The sequence below is a fragment of the Sciurus carolinensis genome, chromosome 7 (assembly GCF_902686445.1).
Source record: "Sciurus carolinensis chromosome 7, mSciCar1.2, whole genome shotgun sequence".
Lineage (NCBI taxonomy): Eukaryota > Metazoa > Chordata > Mammalia > Rodentia > Sciuridae > Sciurus > Sciurus carolinensis.
Genome location: NC_062219.1, coordinates 74,259,178 through 74,275,652, shown reverse-complemented (window position 1 = coordinate 74,275,652; position 16,475 = coordinate 74,259,178). Strand labels below are relative to the sequence as shown.

The 16,475-nt window shown below is 38.7% G+C and overlaps 1 pseudogene; it reads left to right on the top strand.

Moving 5' to 3' along the window:
* The first annotated feature begins 3,953 nt into the window (after positions 1–3,953).
* Positions 3,954–4,567, top strand: LOC124989751 (THO complex subunit 7 homolog; annotated as a pseudogene).
* The last annotated feature ends 11,908 nt before the right edge of the window (positions 4,568–16,475 follow it).

Genomic DNA, 16,475 nt, shown 5'->3' with positions numbered 1-16,475 from the left:
GGTGAGAGCAGTTCTGAGGAATAGCCTGTGTGTTGCACATGGTGAACTCACCTTATTTTTGGAGGACTAAGGCTCTGCCATTGGGTCAAGTTAATCTGTATTTGGCTCCCACTTGGTTAGGATGCCCCAACTGGGGGATTCCTTATTCCTGCATATATCTAGGTCACTAGTTGGTTCTGCTGAGAAACCCCCTCCCCCTTTTTGAATGAAACAACCAAACTATTATTTTTGAAAATTATTGAAAAATTAATATTTCAATCAAAATATACATTAAGGCTTAAAATGAAAAATTATAGTACTATACCATCCAATCCTAAATGCTAGCCCTAGAGTCAACCACTTTCAAGTCTAGCTTTTTCTTCTGGTATTTTACAGTAATATTTCTAAGTAATATGATTATAGTTCTGATTTGTTGGTCTGGGGATGACCTTTTAGTTTCTTGTTGCAGTAAATGAAGACTTACTCTTGCATAAACATCTTCACTTCATAGTCCCCAGCTCTCCCAAATAGTACTGTCATAAATTTTGTTGATGTCATTCATCAATGCTTAGAGTATTATGACTGGAAACATTGTTCACTGCACAGTAATACATCACATCATGCCTCTTATCTTACACAGCCCTTTTGGAGTTCATGTGTCTTATTTTCGTTTGTTTCCTTTCTGCATGTCCATTGTCATTTTTCTCCAAAGGCTTCTATGTTCCTGTCACACATACTCATCAATATTTTCTGTATCTTCCAAAAATCAATTCCACGTTTCTCTTTCAAAATGTTCCTCTTGGAGCTTTATGTCCTTCTTTTCTAGTCTCTATGTATGGCTCTATTTTTGGATTCTACTTAGAGCTGTTAGGGGATAGAACGTCTGCCTTTTTTTGTGAAGGTTTTTCCAGGGACTTCTTGATTTGCTAGAGTATGCCTTCAGTGGCTCCCTGATAAGTGGTAGGAAGAAAGTATAAATTCTGAGATCTGAACATCTGAAAATGTCTTTATTTTATGCTCAAACTTCATGGATAGTTTGGAAATAGACTTTCGTTTTGAATTATGAAGGCACTGCTGCATTTTCTTCTACTTTACATAATTGCTATTGAGAAATCTGATGCCATTCTGGCTTATAATTATTTGTGAGCCACCCGTTTTTTTCTTCTCTGAAGCTTCAATTTTTTCCCCTTTATACCTGATGTTTTAACATTTCACAACAACACGCTCTAGGGGTGGGAAAGTGTGATACTTTGCTTCACCCTTCACAGGGGTCAAGGCTACCAGTTCTATAGCAAAAGACAGGATAACAAAAAAGAAAGCATAGAAAATTTATTTAATCAAGTTTTTTTTTCATATTTTTTAATTGGTACACTATAATTATACATAATGTTGGAAGTATTGTTACATAGTCATATATTTGCTCAGGTTTCATGTGACATGAGAGCTTTCAGACATGAACACCCAAAAACCCAGAGAAAACTGTCTATTTTTATGCTTAGGTTTGATGAAGATGGACAGTCATGTAGAAGTGAGATTGGACAAGTGAGTATGATATAATGGCAACAGACCAAGTGGGGAAAACTCAGTAGGATCTGTCTGTTCAGATGCTTCCTGGCATGCAGTAGGAACCCTCTGAAATGAGGGATAAGGAGACAGTGACCTTTCTAGGTTTTAAGCTTGCTTTGGGCGAGAGGAATTCTGGTTTCTATGAGTCACTTTGGGCAAGGAAGAAGGATAATAGGCGGAAGGGCAAAGAAAGACCAGAGAGAGAGAGACCCTGCTCTGAGACTCTCCAAAGTCCTTCCGTTCTAAGTGAGAGCAGGAACCAGAGATATGCTACAGTTAGGGTGGGGAACTCAATGGCAACAATTCTGTTCCTTGTCCTGCAATGCCCCACTTCATGTATAAAGTATCTAATGAGCCAGACAGCATATGATCAAGTACAAGATTGGCACATGATCCATATCCTGACTGGACAGTTTCTCACTCTGATTGGATGTAGCAACTCCCCCTAAAGTCATTAGTCAGTAGTGTTAAAACTCATCTCCAGCAACACCCTATAAATGCCTGGAGAGTAGTCACCCATCAGCAACCCTCTCTTGGGACCCCTCCCATGTGGGAACTGCACTTCTTTTTTGTTTCAAAAATAAATTCTGTTACTTTGCTCTCACCCTCCATTGTCTTTGGATTTGTGAAACTAAGAACCTACACCTCACTGCTTCTCTTAAGTACTTAGAATGTTAGGGTACCTTACTTTGGGTATCATGTTCTGAGTCCCAGCAGTGCCTGGATATAGGTCTTTTCTTATTTATTGAGATCAACCATTTTAGTTTAGAGGCATATTTTTTTAGTTCGAGAGAACTTTGTTAGGAGAAAATGAAATCTTTCACAATTTCCTCTCTACTCTGTTCTGTTCTCTCTAGAGCTCCTGTTAAACATAAGGTCCTTGGATTATCTTCTAACTTTTCTCATCTTTGTTTTCCAGTTGTCTATCTCTTCATCTATTTCTTCTCCATCCCCGCTCCATTTCTTCACTTTATTTATCAACTCTTTCATTTTGCTACAATTTTGGGGGGGATGGGGAAGAACAGCATTTTATTTTATTTTATTTTTCACATTTTTAATTGGAACATTATGGTTTGTACACATTGATGGGATTTGTTGTACATATTCATACATGCACACAATACACAATATAGCAACATAATTTGGCCAATATCAATGTTCTTAATTTCTAAGAATTTCTATATATTGTCCTAATTCTCCACCATGTTCCCATCCCAACACACCTTTTAATTTTTCTTCTCTGCAGCAGCAAAAATTGAAGGTTTTTTCTTATCTTTCTGAGGATATTATTCATAGTTTCTGTGTGTATTGTTGTTGTATTTTTTTTGCCTGTTTTTGTTCCTCTCATATTGAAGGTCTTCCTCCAATGTCAGGTCAACCTAGACTGTCCATTCAGATTTAGAGCAAGACACTTAAAGGAGATTGAAATCTCTGTGTGTGTTGGGGTATGTGTGGGGGGAAGGCTTGTGGGCTTGAAGGATTCCTGTGTAGGGTGGCCAAATGGCAAGTCACCCTTGACCCTGGAAGCCTGAGGTTCCCCTCTTATCCTTCTTGCCAGTGTCTGAGGACACTTTTTGTTTTTATTACTTTTGTTGATGCTGTTTTTGGTTTTGTTTTCAGCTATTCAGTTTCTTTAGAGAAGGATCCTTGCCTTCTCTGCTTGAGAAGTTTAGGCTGTCTACTGACTTCTTTTTTGAACCAGAATCAGGAAAAGAGACTAAGAAGTCCCACATTTCACAATAAAGATTGTCACTTAATCTCCTTATTTTTACTTCATGTCTACCCTCCTCCACTGACACATACCGTAGTGGCCACTGAGACTTAGAATCAATTTTACCAGAAAAGAATCCTGTGGTCCTAGTGTGGGCGAGGTAGTGGTGCAGGGAAAACTGCGTATGGATTTGTTGCCATGCCTTGTGGACTGCCCTGAGGTGCCCTCCTGCTTCTCTGCCCACTTGTGCTTTGGTGACACAAATTTACTGTGGTTCTGTGTACCAATGGCCCTCATTTCTTTTCAGTATTCTCCTATTTTCAGTGGCTTATCTGTACCTTCCTCCTTCTTGCTGTATCAGAACCATACTTCCATCCCTTTACCATTATTTAAAGGTTTGTTGAAACCTCTGGTCTGTTGATAGCTCCATAACCAGTCATTTGAAATCTTTTAAATTCCTTTGTTGTCATTTGATGGAGTTTAGGACACAGTCCTACAGATGCATCATTCTGCCATGATTAACCTGCTGTACCACATTTTGTCTTGTCTAATTTATGTTCTATTAAAAACCAAAGTTCTGCTCACTTTCAAACTAGCTGTGTGACCTTGAGTAAAGTACTCAAACTCTCTGGACTTCGGTTTATCCCCTGTATAGGCAGTAATAAAAACCTGTAAACAGGCTGCTGCCGCATACACCATGGGAGCCGTGACTGACAATGAAGTGATATGGAAGCGTCTCCTCATTGATGGAGATGGTGCTGGAGATGATCGAATAATTAATTTGCTAGTAAACGTTTCATTAAGTGGTGCAACTCTGGATCCCAAGAAGAAGGATATAACCAATACCAACGTATGCTAAGTACACTGTCTCCATGTGAATTTTCAATGGGCAAAACTTTGCTGGTGTATGACATGGTTCTCAGAGAAATGGAAACGTATGAAAAAGTTTACAAAAAAATAGAATGTAGCATTGTTGGAGCTCATGAAAAAGTTGCTGAGTGCAAAAAGCAGATTTTTCAAGCAAAACGAATATGAAAAAATTGCCAAGAATATGATGTTTTTGCAAAAATGATCCAGCATCATCCAGACGGGCATGAGACATTAAAAGAATTAGAGGCCCTGGGAAAAGAATTAGAGCATCTTTCTCATTTTAAAGAAAGTGTTAAAGATAAGCTGGAATTGAGATGGAAACCGTGTCATGTTCTTCTTACTACCATTCATTAACTTCAGCAAACATTGGAAAATGACTAAAAGCTCTCAGAGGTAGAAGAAGCTCAAGAAACACTTATAGAAGCCGATCCTAAGCCATAGGCAGGTGAATCACCATTCCCAAGAATATTGAAAGAGGTATGTGATCTTAGTGTGGTTAGAATTTGTTGAGCTCTTAACATATTTGAAGTTTTGTCAGTGAAGTACTTTGCTTTTAAATATTAATGCACCTCTCATTTATATTTCTTCACACAAAGGAAAATGGCTTCAGTATATATTTGTTTTTATTGAAGTGCATTTTTCATTCTTAAAAGGTAGGAAGCAACACCCAAGAATGTTTAATAAAATGTCTTCAAGCTATGTGTTTGTGTCCATTAGTAACTGGTAACATTGATTGCCTTACAAAATAAGTGAAGACTGTGAAAAGGTGGCATTTCTAGGATGTACATGGACGATGAGTCCATTTCTGGAAATCATTACCACTTTAGAAAATGAAATCCATGAATAGGCTTCTGGACGGCCATGAACCTGTGAAATTACATGTAAAATGTTTGTGGTGTATGCTTACTGTGGAAAGAGGTTTTGTGATGTTAAGAATCACTGGTGTCAGAGGTAATTACAAGAGCCAAAGTAAATCCATATGCATAGCCTCCTATAGCTCTCTCTAGTACTTGAGGAATGTGGTTGTTAAATATTTTCTTTTGTTTTTTCTCTACTGTTTTGGCCTTTAGAAGTCATTTTCAATCAAAACACATATTAATAAAATGAAAAGTTATTTAAAGTAAAACAACAACAACAACAACAACAACAACTTGTAAACAGCAAAGCAAGTACTACAGTCAAAATGCGATTGGGTATATGGGAGAAAAAAAAGTAGATAGAAATAGAAGACATCATGAGAAACAAAAATAACCTTATTTTATAAATGGAGAAGAGTCCTTTCTTTCTGATATCCTGCCTTCCTCTATGTTGATGTGTCCAGCATAGGGATAAAGGTGTCCAGTGATAACCTTCTACTTATTTTGATCCAAATTCCTTTTCTCTCATTTCCACACAGCATGACTCTTGGTTTCATCCCCAACTTCACCCTTGGATACCTTAAGGAAAGTATAGGCTGTCTCTAGTGTTTTTGGTCTCAGTTTGAGACCTCTCTTAAAATTTTTCCATTTAATTGCAAATTTATGTTCTAACATTGTAAATCCACATCCTCCTGCTTGTATTGTCTTTTGGGCTATATTGCTTGTATAAATCTAGAACAACAGTAGAAAAATGAAATGAAATGCTAAGCACAGTCATATTTTTGTAACATAAATTGCAACTTGCTGGAATCTGTGCCATTATAAGGCACACAATTGATTACTGTGAGGGCGAAATATGCACCCCCTCCCCGTCTGCTTTCTGACTGTGCTGTGAGGGAAGCAGCTCTCCCTGTCCTTCCCTGATGATGTGCTGCCTCACCTTGGGCCCAGAGCAATGTAATGGGCCGTCCATGAGGAAGAGCTTTGTCAACCATAAAAAGGATTTGCTGTTGTTCTTGTCTTTCTCCCCTGAACTTTTTGCTCATTTTTGAAGTAAGCTATTGAGAGTTTTAGTTTTGCTATGGCAGGCTAAGTTCACCATAGCCTGTCTCTCCCACTAATTGCAATTAAAATCTCAGGATAAAATTAAACCCCCCCACCCAAAAAAAACCAAAACCAAAAACAAACAAACAAAAAACCCAACAAGCTACCTAGGACACTGAAAAACCTTATATGTCATTGAATTTAGCAACCAGCCACACGGGGTGTCTGAGGGACTCCAAATGTAGGGCTCTACTGCCCTGATCTACATGTATTCCATCCAGTGCCCGATTCTGACTTGAAGGTGAACCCCAAGATGAGAGTGATAAGTATAAGGAAACAAAATACAAATATTCCCTGAAATGTTAACACCCTTGAATACCCTTATTAATTTGTAATTTCATTACAAATTAGTTTAACAGAAGGGACTTGAATCCTGTGAACAAGGCCGGTGTTGTGGTTTGGTTGTAGGTGTTCCCCCAAAGCTCTTGTTAATCTAGGAATATTCAGAGGTGAAATGATTAGATTGTGAGGTATACAACTGGATCAGTTCATCCTAGTTTGAATGAACTGACTGGTTGGTAACTATAGGGAGGTGGGGACCCTGCTGGAGGAGATGGGTCATTAAGGGCATGCCCTGGAAGGGTTGTTCTTCCTGTGGCCCCTTCTCCCCTTCACCCTGCTTTCTGACTGTGCCACAAGGGGAGGAGCTTCCTCCTGTCCCCCCCACCCAACAAAGGGTAGGCAGCTTCACTTGGACCCCGAGCAATGGAATCGGCCAGCTTTGAAATGAGACCTCTGCCCCAAGGACACTTTTCCTCCTCTAAGTTGTTCTTTTTTTTTTAAAGTTTTTTTTTTTTTTTTTTTTTTTTTTTTTTTTTAAGTTGTAGATGAACACAATACTTTTATTTTATTTATTTATTTTATGTGGTACTGAGAATAGAACCCAGTGACTCACATGTGCTAGGCAAGTGCTCTGCCACTGAGCTACATCCCCAACCCAATTAAGTTGTTCTTGTCAGGTATTGGTCACAGCAACAAAAAGCGAACTAAAATACTCAGATTTGGGGTCCATTTTATCTATCTTGTTGAGCAAACACCAAATATTATCCTGTTTGTACTTCTAACTGAGAAATGCGGGAAGCTCTTTAAAATCTTAGAAGTAATAGTCTTAAATTACAAATTGGTGATAATTTAGCTCCATTGAAGTGGGCCATTTCCTGCTAAAAATTATAAATGAATGAATGAACGAATAAACAAAACTGTTTTGTGGTTTTTCAAAATAAAAACACTATTTTATACCCTTGATATTCTAAGGTAGGAAGCTAGGGATTTTCTCCATGAAAAAGAGAATTTAAAGAATCCTAGAGCTTTCATACTTTAGGTAAGAATTAAAATATTCTTTATAATAGGTCCTAGCAATATCCTTTTTTGTCTTTGTAAGTCAAATGATTTTATGCCCTCTCACATTAAAATAATATTAGTAAATGTTTCCACTGGAAATGTCAAAATGTTGAAGTGATTTTTCTTACTTATTGTACTTATCGAATATAGTTTTGTTGCCTTATTCATGTTTTAAAAAGCAAATGAGGGTTAGTCCAATGTTAAAAAAATCCAAGTATTTCACAACAAGCTAAAAAGGAAAAACCTTATGATCCTATCAACTGACACAGAAAAAGCATTTGACAAAATTCAACACCCATTGTGATAAAAACAAAACAAACCAAAAACTTCCAGCAAATTATGAATAGAGGGGAAATTCTTCATTATGATAAAACATCTTCTAGAAACCTACAACAGCGGCTGGTGTGCTCAGAAGGGCAGGGCAGTTCCACAGGGGAATAGTGTATTGGCACATGGTGGTGGGTAGTGGGAAAAACATAAATATCGTTAGGAGGGAGACACTGAAAATGGAAAACAGCACTGAGAAGGTGATTGTGAGTGAGTGGTAAAATTCACACCGGTTCACAATTTTGCCTGGAGTCACCTGGATATAGTATGGTTGTGGTCTTGATTTCGTCCTCTCATCTTCAGCCATGACTGTGCTTCCTTCCATCATGTGGAAAGGCCATTTAAGTTTCCTACTCTATGCAAACTGGCTTTTCAGGATTGATTTAACTTCAGAATTCTGCTTGTATTATCAGCAATTCTAAGCACTCACTTAAATACACTGGAGATCTCATATTCATTATGTAACACTGATATCAGTGGAGATCAGTCTAATGGTGTTTGATTACGAAATGTCTGGCACAGTTAAGCCCTTCCCCCTTTATGTTTCCATTACAGAAGCTGTTGCATGGTTTCCCTGGATTTTTCCAGTTGTCTCTCGTGGTCTACCCCTCCAAAATCTCATCCTCACTGTTTCAGAAGTATGTTTCCAATCTAGAAGGTCTACTCATTTGTAACCACATCTTACATGAGAATAAAACTTCAAACCTTATTTCCCTTCTTTGGTGTGGCTCATATACTGGCTTCCATATACAACTGTGTGATGATTTATCCCAAAGGAGGCTTTATATAAATCAATTAGACTATGTTTTACAGTAATCTCCTTTAATGTATCTTGCTTATAGTATTTCTTTAAGGTACATATACGGTGTTGACATTACTAGAATTTTAGGAGGTCTGTCAAAATAGATGCTTCAAAACCATATGTGGAGCACAGTTTCTTGCTCTGGAAATCAATTATGCTGCAAAAATAAATAAAGACTAATTGGCTTTTCCCTGCCTCTTTCTAATCCAAGAAAATAGTTTCAATCCTACATACTCCTTGGGAGTTTGCAACAAGCCAAATTCCAGGGATTTGGTTTTATTTGTGCTCCATAAGTCACTATAAGATTTTGTTCTCTGTATTTTTGAGAGTAATACGTTAGAGCTGGGGTCTGGCTGTTTTTTTCTCAAAATAGCAAGTGAATTTGTTTTCTCTTTTTCCTTATTTTGCTGTTTTTTTTTTTTTTTTTTTTTTTAACTTATGGCAACTTTAAAACTATATATTAGTCTTACTTTCACCTTCAAAAAGACAGGTATGAAAACCAGAAGCTCATTTTGCTACCAAATGTCCTATTTAACCAGAAGGGACATGGAAACTGCTGATTTAAATATGATACTCTCTCACAAACCTACCAGATGTTTTATATACCAAATCATCCCTTGGTGCTGAAATCTAGATCTTACTGACATCCAAATATTGCTATTGCAAGTGTTGAAATACTCCCAAGTTTAACATGTGTAAAGAAACCAGACCTTTTCTCCAGATAAAACTATGCAATCTTGAACTATCTGAAGAGCTATGGTTTATTTCAAATTTATTTATGGCAAATGTGTGGTAAGGCATTAAAAAAAACCATATGACATAAGGTTTTAGGTTATACTTAGCAAGTTTGCTTTCAGAGGTTCAAACACCAGTAATTTGTGACAGGTGTGGGGTCTATGATTTAAAATAATTATATTTCAAGCCATTCATATCACTGCTTAAGGGATGACTTCATTTTTCTCAGTTACCATATGTCTTAACCATGCAAATGAGAAGGAAAAGAACATCTGGTCGACCATTGTTGTCTCGCCTGTCATGCAGGACATGTGGTATTGCAAGTGCCTCTCATCAGGTTCCACCGGGACAGCAGCAGGGTGGATGGTTTCATATTTTACACAGCTGGTGCTTTTAGGACATAGCATCAATCTTAGCTCAGTGGCATCCTTACACCTTTGGGTTTTTATTGGGCCTTTGGTGATGAATTCCATTTTTGGATTATGCAAACATCTCTCCCGGAGCTTCAAGTGAGAGTAGCATATTTGTGTAACAGTATTTCTATAGAATTTGACAGTTTTTGGTTAGAAATGTGGCCTACAGAGAGATAGTTCTATGAAAATCCCGAGTGAAGGTTTTCGTATTTTACTGCTAATACTGACTTCATCTTAGCAGCCTTGGAAAAAAATCGCTAAGCTCTCTTTCTTTATTTAATCCCTTGTAAAATGTAAAATGGGCATCAAATAATCATCCTACCATTGTGTTCCTCATTGGATGAGGCTATAACCATGCAGGATATTATTTACTAAGCAAGTCATCCTTTTGTAAGGTATGCGTTTCAGCGATAACTTACTTATTTGAAAATGCTTGATGGGAGAATTGCCTCATAAAGCTGATTACTTGTTCATTTACCCGGATACCTCCCATTTGGTGAACTTGACCAGGATGCCCAGAAGTCTGATAGCAAATCTGGGTGTCATGAGGTTACATTTCCTTGTGATCAGTGACCCATTCTTTGCTACTGCTAAGTCCATCTGTAAAGGGGTGTTTATTCAGGTTGAAGAGGTCTTGGTCCTAATCTAAGTAAAGAACCTAGGTCAACCGGACACAATCAACATCCCTGGGCTTACTTACTTTTTACTCTTCTGAACTGAGCACAATTTTATCCCTCATTTTTTCTAATTCTCTGTGTTTCTTAAACAATACCCAAGTGAAATCACTTTTACGATGTGAGGAATAACTAAAGTGGGAGCTTTCATTTCAGATACAGGTATAGACAGAAATGTGGATTCACATAAACATATGTAAACCAGAAATTCAATTTAAAATGAGCAACAATCCAGACCTTTAGTGCATGTTAATTACTCATAAATACAGATGCATTTTTTGACTATCTTTTTCCCACTAGCGTTTACATAATGGATCAAAAAGGGGAGTATCTTTTTTCTTTTTTCTTCCTACATAATCAATTCTTTAAGAAGCTGCAAGAGTGGACTGCATTTTCTTTGGCCTCTGAATGCCAGACGGCACACTGGGGACAGTTAAATAATAAATAATAACAAATACTGAGTTTATTGACTCTTGAGCCCTGAATCAATCAATTAATCATGATATTATGGTAAGATCAAAGGGATAAAATTCTAAAACTGACTGCAAGATGCAAATGGATAAATCTCTCAGCAGGAATAATTGCAAACCATTTTGATCAAATAAAAGAAAATGATTATTGTTTGTGTTCTTTAGGGCCCAATAATTTAGGTTTATTTTAACGTTGTAAAGTACACGATCTCCAGGATCTAATGATTTCATAAACATCACTTGTTTGGATAAAGCATTGTAGTCCAATTACCCCAAAGATTGATGCCACAGATTCAGAGTGATAAGTATTATCTATGCTTTAAAGGATAATTTCCCATTAGGATGTCCCTTTATGACACACTATTTGGATACATCTTAAAATTGGTCCAGTTTCTCCCATTTGCACAGAAATTGACTTCCTTTTCCCAGCCCCTATTTGGCCGAATATTAAATTGAGAGATTTTATGTGAACATTTTGATCAATCTACAAGAAACAGTGTCGTTGGTACTAAGAAAAAGAGTGAGTCACCAAATGGAGAAAGAAACCCCAGGTCAGAGCTTGTAATATACAGTAATAACACTCAGCCATCAGAGTGAGTACAAAGGTCTCCCCCACAACCACAGAGTAATCACAGTGGAGGCTGATGCTGGCTGTTATGGATTTGTTTTCTGGGTTCACTTGCTCATCCCTTGAGAAGTGTACTAGATATAGTCAGCACACTGGGAGACTTCCCCAGATCCTGGGGAACCAATGTGCAGAAAACTTTATGAGATTTGCCAGGTTATATGATCTTTCTAATAGGCTGCCTAGAACACATGTAACAATCACAGAATTTCTCTTGGATAACAGAGATGCTGCCTTCACAAAATCTATTGTCTCTATGATTGTTTGGTTGTTAGGCTGTAAATCAGGACATATGGAAGTCTAATTTTCAAGGTCTCAAGAAATTAGTATTCAGAGTTGAGACCTGGACATTCATTCAACGAATCCTATCTACTGTAGATTTCAAAAGTGATAGGATTTGATCATTGTACTTAGGATTCATAGAACCATCTCTTAAGAGTTGAGTGGTACTTTTATATCCATTATCTCCTTTAATCAATCGAGCCTCCTTGTAAAGGATGCGTCATATTTTAAGATAAGGACAGTGCATCTCAAAGAGATGAAGTGGTTTTCCTAAGATCTTTGAATTAGTGTTAGAACATGAACTTAAAAAAAAGAGTTGTCCTGCCCCTTGATCTGGTGGTTTTTTTTTTTTTTCTAAATCATAGCATGTATGCCCCCTCTGGGTCTTGATTTCTTCTTCCATAAATTTTGATGGAGAAACTACTTGGTCAGATTCTTTTCTCTCTCTAAATAGTCTACATTTTATGCATAATTAGAATTTGGATACAAAGAATTAGACAGGACTTTGATTTCAGTGACTCATCAACCCCATTCAAACACCCTGGGACTGAGGTAAGCCCCTTGGCATGATGTTTTCCAAGGGGTCCCTCAGTTCCACTGGCACAGTGTCACAGTAATGAGTGGTTCATCGACAATGTTTGCTAGTAATCACCTATCTTTTTTCTTCCTGAGCTCTCTTTCTGATGATTCTTTTACAAACAGAGCCAAGGTATTGGGAGAATAACATCTCCTGAGGTGGACACCTTCTAACTCCTTGTTATGGATTGAAACATGTCCCCTCAGAGCTTCGTATTTAAAATTTTTAACACTAAGTACTATAGAAGGTGACCTCATTTGGAATAGGGTTGTTATAATTATAATTGGTTAAGCTAGGGTGAAGTCATACTGGAATAGTATGAGCCTTTAATCCAATATGACCAGTGTCCTTATAAAAAGGGGATACTTGGATACACATACTTGCTCCTAGAGAAAGCCATGTGAAGATTTAGGCAGAGATTCTGGTGAGGAAGCAGAAGGCAAACCATCAGAAGCTAGGAGAGAGGTGTAATAGATTATCTCTCAGAGTTTCAGAATGAACCTACCCTGCTAACATCTGGATTTTGGACTTCTAGCATCTAGCACTGTGAAATGATAAATTTCTGTTGGTTAAACTATCCTGTTATGGTAGCCACAGCAAACAAATATACCACCTGTGTGATAGAACTGGTTTGGAGAGAAAAGTTTAACTAAGGATAACCTCCCCCTTAATTCTCACCTGTAATAGAAGGATGCCCACTCATATCTTTCCCCATTGGGCTATGAGTCTTCCTCAAGTCACCAAAGTTCCACTGGTTGCCCAAAACCTTATGCAAATTACTTAGACATTGACCATCACTTCCTCTCATATGCTTTTTAAGGGCCTGAACATAATGTTCACAAGGGCCTTTCTGATGAATTTTTTGACCCTATATGTATCTGAGTTTCTAATGGTGATTGTATAATTCTCAGTGTCCTTCCTATTATAGGAGAAAAAAAGAATGATATGCTTTGATTTAAAAAGCCTGTTGGTATTTGAAATGTTATACTCCTCCCTCTTGAAAAACACAAGTAAATGTCCTTCATCTCCCTTCCAAACTGAGTCCAGGGCTCCCTCTCTCCATGCCAGCTCTTTCATTCATTTATTCACTAAACTTTAATAGAAGATCAATTACATGTTGCCAACAGAAAGAAATAAACTCTTAACCTGTCCTTGCATATCTCAACCTAGAAGGAGAATCACTCAAAGCCTAGTGAAAGTCAGACCTAGAAGAAATTTTTCTGTAACAAGTTCATGGTAGATTGTTACCTGTGGCAGAGTCAAGAGTTGCTAAATGTCCTTGAGAGAAATGTTTTGGATGTCTCACTAAAGAGAAGGGATCCTTGGTGACAAATGGAAGACTCTGTGACTTGTTATAGGTTGAATCATGTGCCCTCAAATCTTCGTATTTGAGAAAACCTGCCTCTGTCTAGAATGCATAAAATGATGCATGTAAGGGTTTGGCAGGAGACAGGGCTTGAAAGGGAGGTTGGGGATTGATAATGGATTATTTTCTACGCTTAAAGTGGAGCTTGTGGTAATAGGAAGCCACTGAAGGTATTTACATTTTGGAGCCATGTGACCAGATTTGTTTTTAAAAAAAAGACTCCTCCAGGGACAGAGTGACACATGATTTTGGACAGTGACCCAAGGCTAGATGGCAGTGGGAGGCTGTATTTCTTGACTTAAAAATGAGGGAATGGTTCAATAAGTGCTAATGTGGTTACAGATACAATAGGACAGAGTATTTAAATTGGAGTCATTTGGAAACATTTGTGGAATCTGTACCAAGGGACTCTGCCAGAAAGAGAAAGTGAAAAGTATACACCAGGACAATGCCAATTGGAATGGAGAGAGAGGGAGGCATTTATGAATTAAAAAGATAGAATAGACAACATGTTTCTTGTCAAAGTGAAGAAGAAACAGGAATCAGAAGTGGCTTCTAGATGTTTTATTTGTACATAAAGATAATAGCAGTTGAAGATGCGAAGGTAAGGAGAAAAAGTAATCAATTTCCTGAGAGTGCTAAAGGGTTTGTTTTGACTGAGTTTGATGTATTCATAAAGGATATCTAGGGAGAGAGAAATATGCATAGTTGAAAATATTGGGCAGAAGCTCAGAAGGGATATTTAGAAATTATAATTATAACAATAACAACAAAATAATCTCAATTTATTGAACTCATGCTGTGCCAGACATGGTCTCTTGTGTGCATTATTTCATTTAGTTCTTTCAATAATCACGTGAAATAAGAATTATCTTTATTTTATAGATGTAAAACAAGCAGTCACATAGCTGGCAGGTGAGTTGGGACCCTGGTTGGGTCTGTGTGCCTCAGAGCCAATGTTCTTGACCCCTCCCTTCTGCTACCATTGCCTGCATGGTTGGGAAGCTTTAGCGGGGGGAGGCCAGGCAGTGCCTCATGGAGGGTATCAGGATGTGTCTGCTAAATAGCAGAACGAAGCTCTGGGTAACACATAGGTTAGCTAGCAGGGAGAAGGGGTTGAATATTGATTGAAAGGTGACAACAAATAATAGGCACCATGAATGTGGGCACAGGATACAACCTAAAGCACTGATCAGTTGTTACTTCATGCTGTAGGGGACACAGCAGCCTTTTGCCTTTTGGAGGGACATGGTTCCCTGGCCCTTGGTCCCACAGAGGCCCCACTGAAGATGATTCCACCTAATTTGGGGGGGAGATTCCTTTGGGCATCAAGTCCCCCAAGGCTCTCCTTGTGATTCTCATAAGGTGACTTGTACTCGCTTGCTCCTCCCTATTGGCCAGCTGTCTAGAAGATCAGCTACAAGCCTGTCTGCCCCAGGGAAAGCAATGGTTAATAACTCTACCACTTTTTTTGGAGAATGGGGAAATTGAAAGTTGATTTTCCACGCCACTTTTCCTGGTGTATAATACGAAGTCTCAAGCTATAGACCTGCCTGACATCTCTTTCTGCATTCCCTAACCTACCATCTGTATCAACAGAATCAACATGCAACACCAAGTCTCTTGGGGAAAAAAGGCCTGCTTGTTAGGGATGCTGTGAGGGGGAAAAGGCACTAACTTTTGCCCCTCCTCTAATATCCTACCAGTGATAGAAAGTGCAGCAAACTCACTCTTTGTGTTTTTGATCGTGAGTGTGTTGCTGGTAATAAGTATGATGGCAAACTCTCCCATTGTTTGTTCAAAGGAGTAGTAGAAGTAGGCAGGTCAGTATTCAGTGTTACCTGAATGGAATGATTAGATGCACATTGTAGCAAAAAAACCTGAGTTTTGAGATGAAGCTCAAGCTCAGCTCTCTGCTTTTGCTAGTAGTTGAGACTAGAGTTTTTCTGCTTCTGCTGGCAGGTGAGGTCTGCGTAAGGTGCAGATCTCCGCAGCCAAGAAGTGTTGCTGCCCTGAGTGGTGGCCTATGCCTGTCAGTGTTGCAGCAGACCCCAGAAGCTCATCTTCAATTTCTTCTTCTTTCTGGGTTCTTGTCTCCTGAATTAGAAGAATAAAATCCACAGACGAGGATGAGTGAGTGTAATCCTAGGATTTATTGAAGAACAGGAACAGAACTCTGGCAGTGCAAGATGGGACCATGACGAGTTTTTCTCCATAGGCGTGTGCTAGTCTAGGGGTTTATTCAGCACTTGGTTTACTGTTATTGGCCCAAATTTATGCTAATTAGGGCTTGGGAATGTACTAACTCTATTGGTCAATTTTTGAGTTCCAACTTTCATTCAGGTCTGCCCCACTTCCACTTTCTCTTGACAGGTCAGGAAGTGGGAGGTTGAGGTCGTCCAACAGGGCGGTAGCGCTACGGGGAGCACATGTCCGCCGTGAGTATCCTCACTGTCAGCAGGTGGTGCTGCCTTGGCTGGCGTCAGGAGTAGCTCGCTGCACCTTAGACCTTAGGCCTACCGGGCTTCAGAACCGCCAGGCTGGCTCTAAGCAGCCCAGCTTTCCAATGGCTTGGACTGCTGCTCCGCTGCGGCTCCTTAGCAGGGAAAAGTAGGCCGGCAGCCCGGCTTGCCAGCTGGGTAGCCATATCAGCAACTCTCTTCAGACTCAACTTTCTGATGACTTTTCCTCGGACTCCTATTTTCCAGAAATGGGCCCTGAAAGTCACTCTACCAGAAAAGAAGGGTTTCCTTTTACAAACTTATTTATTCTCAAG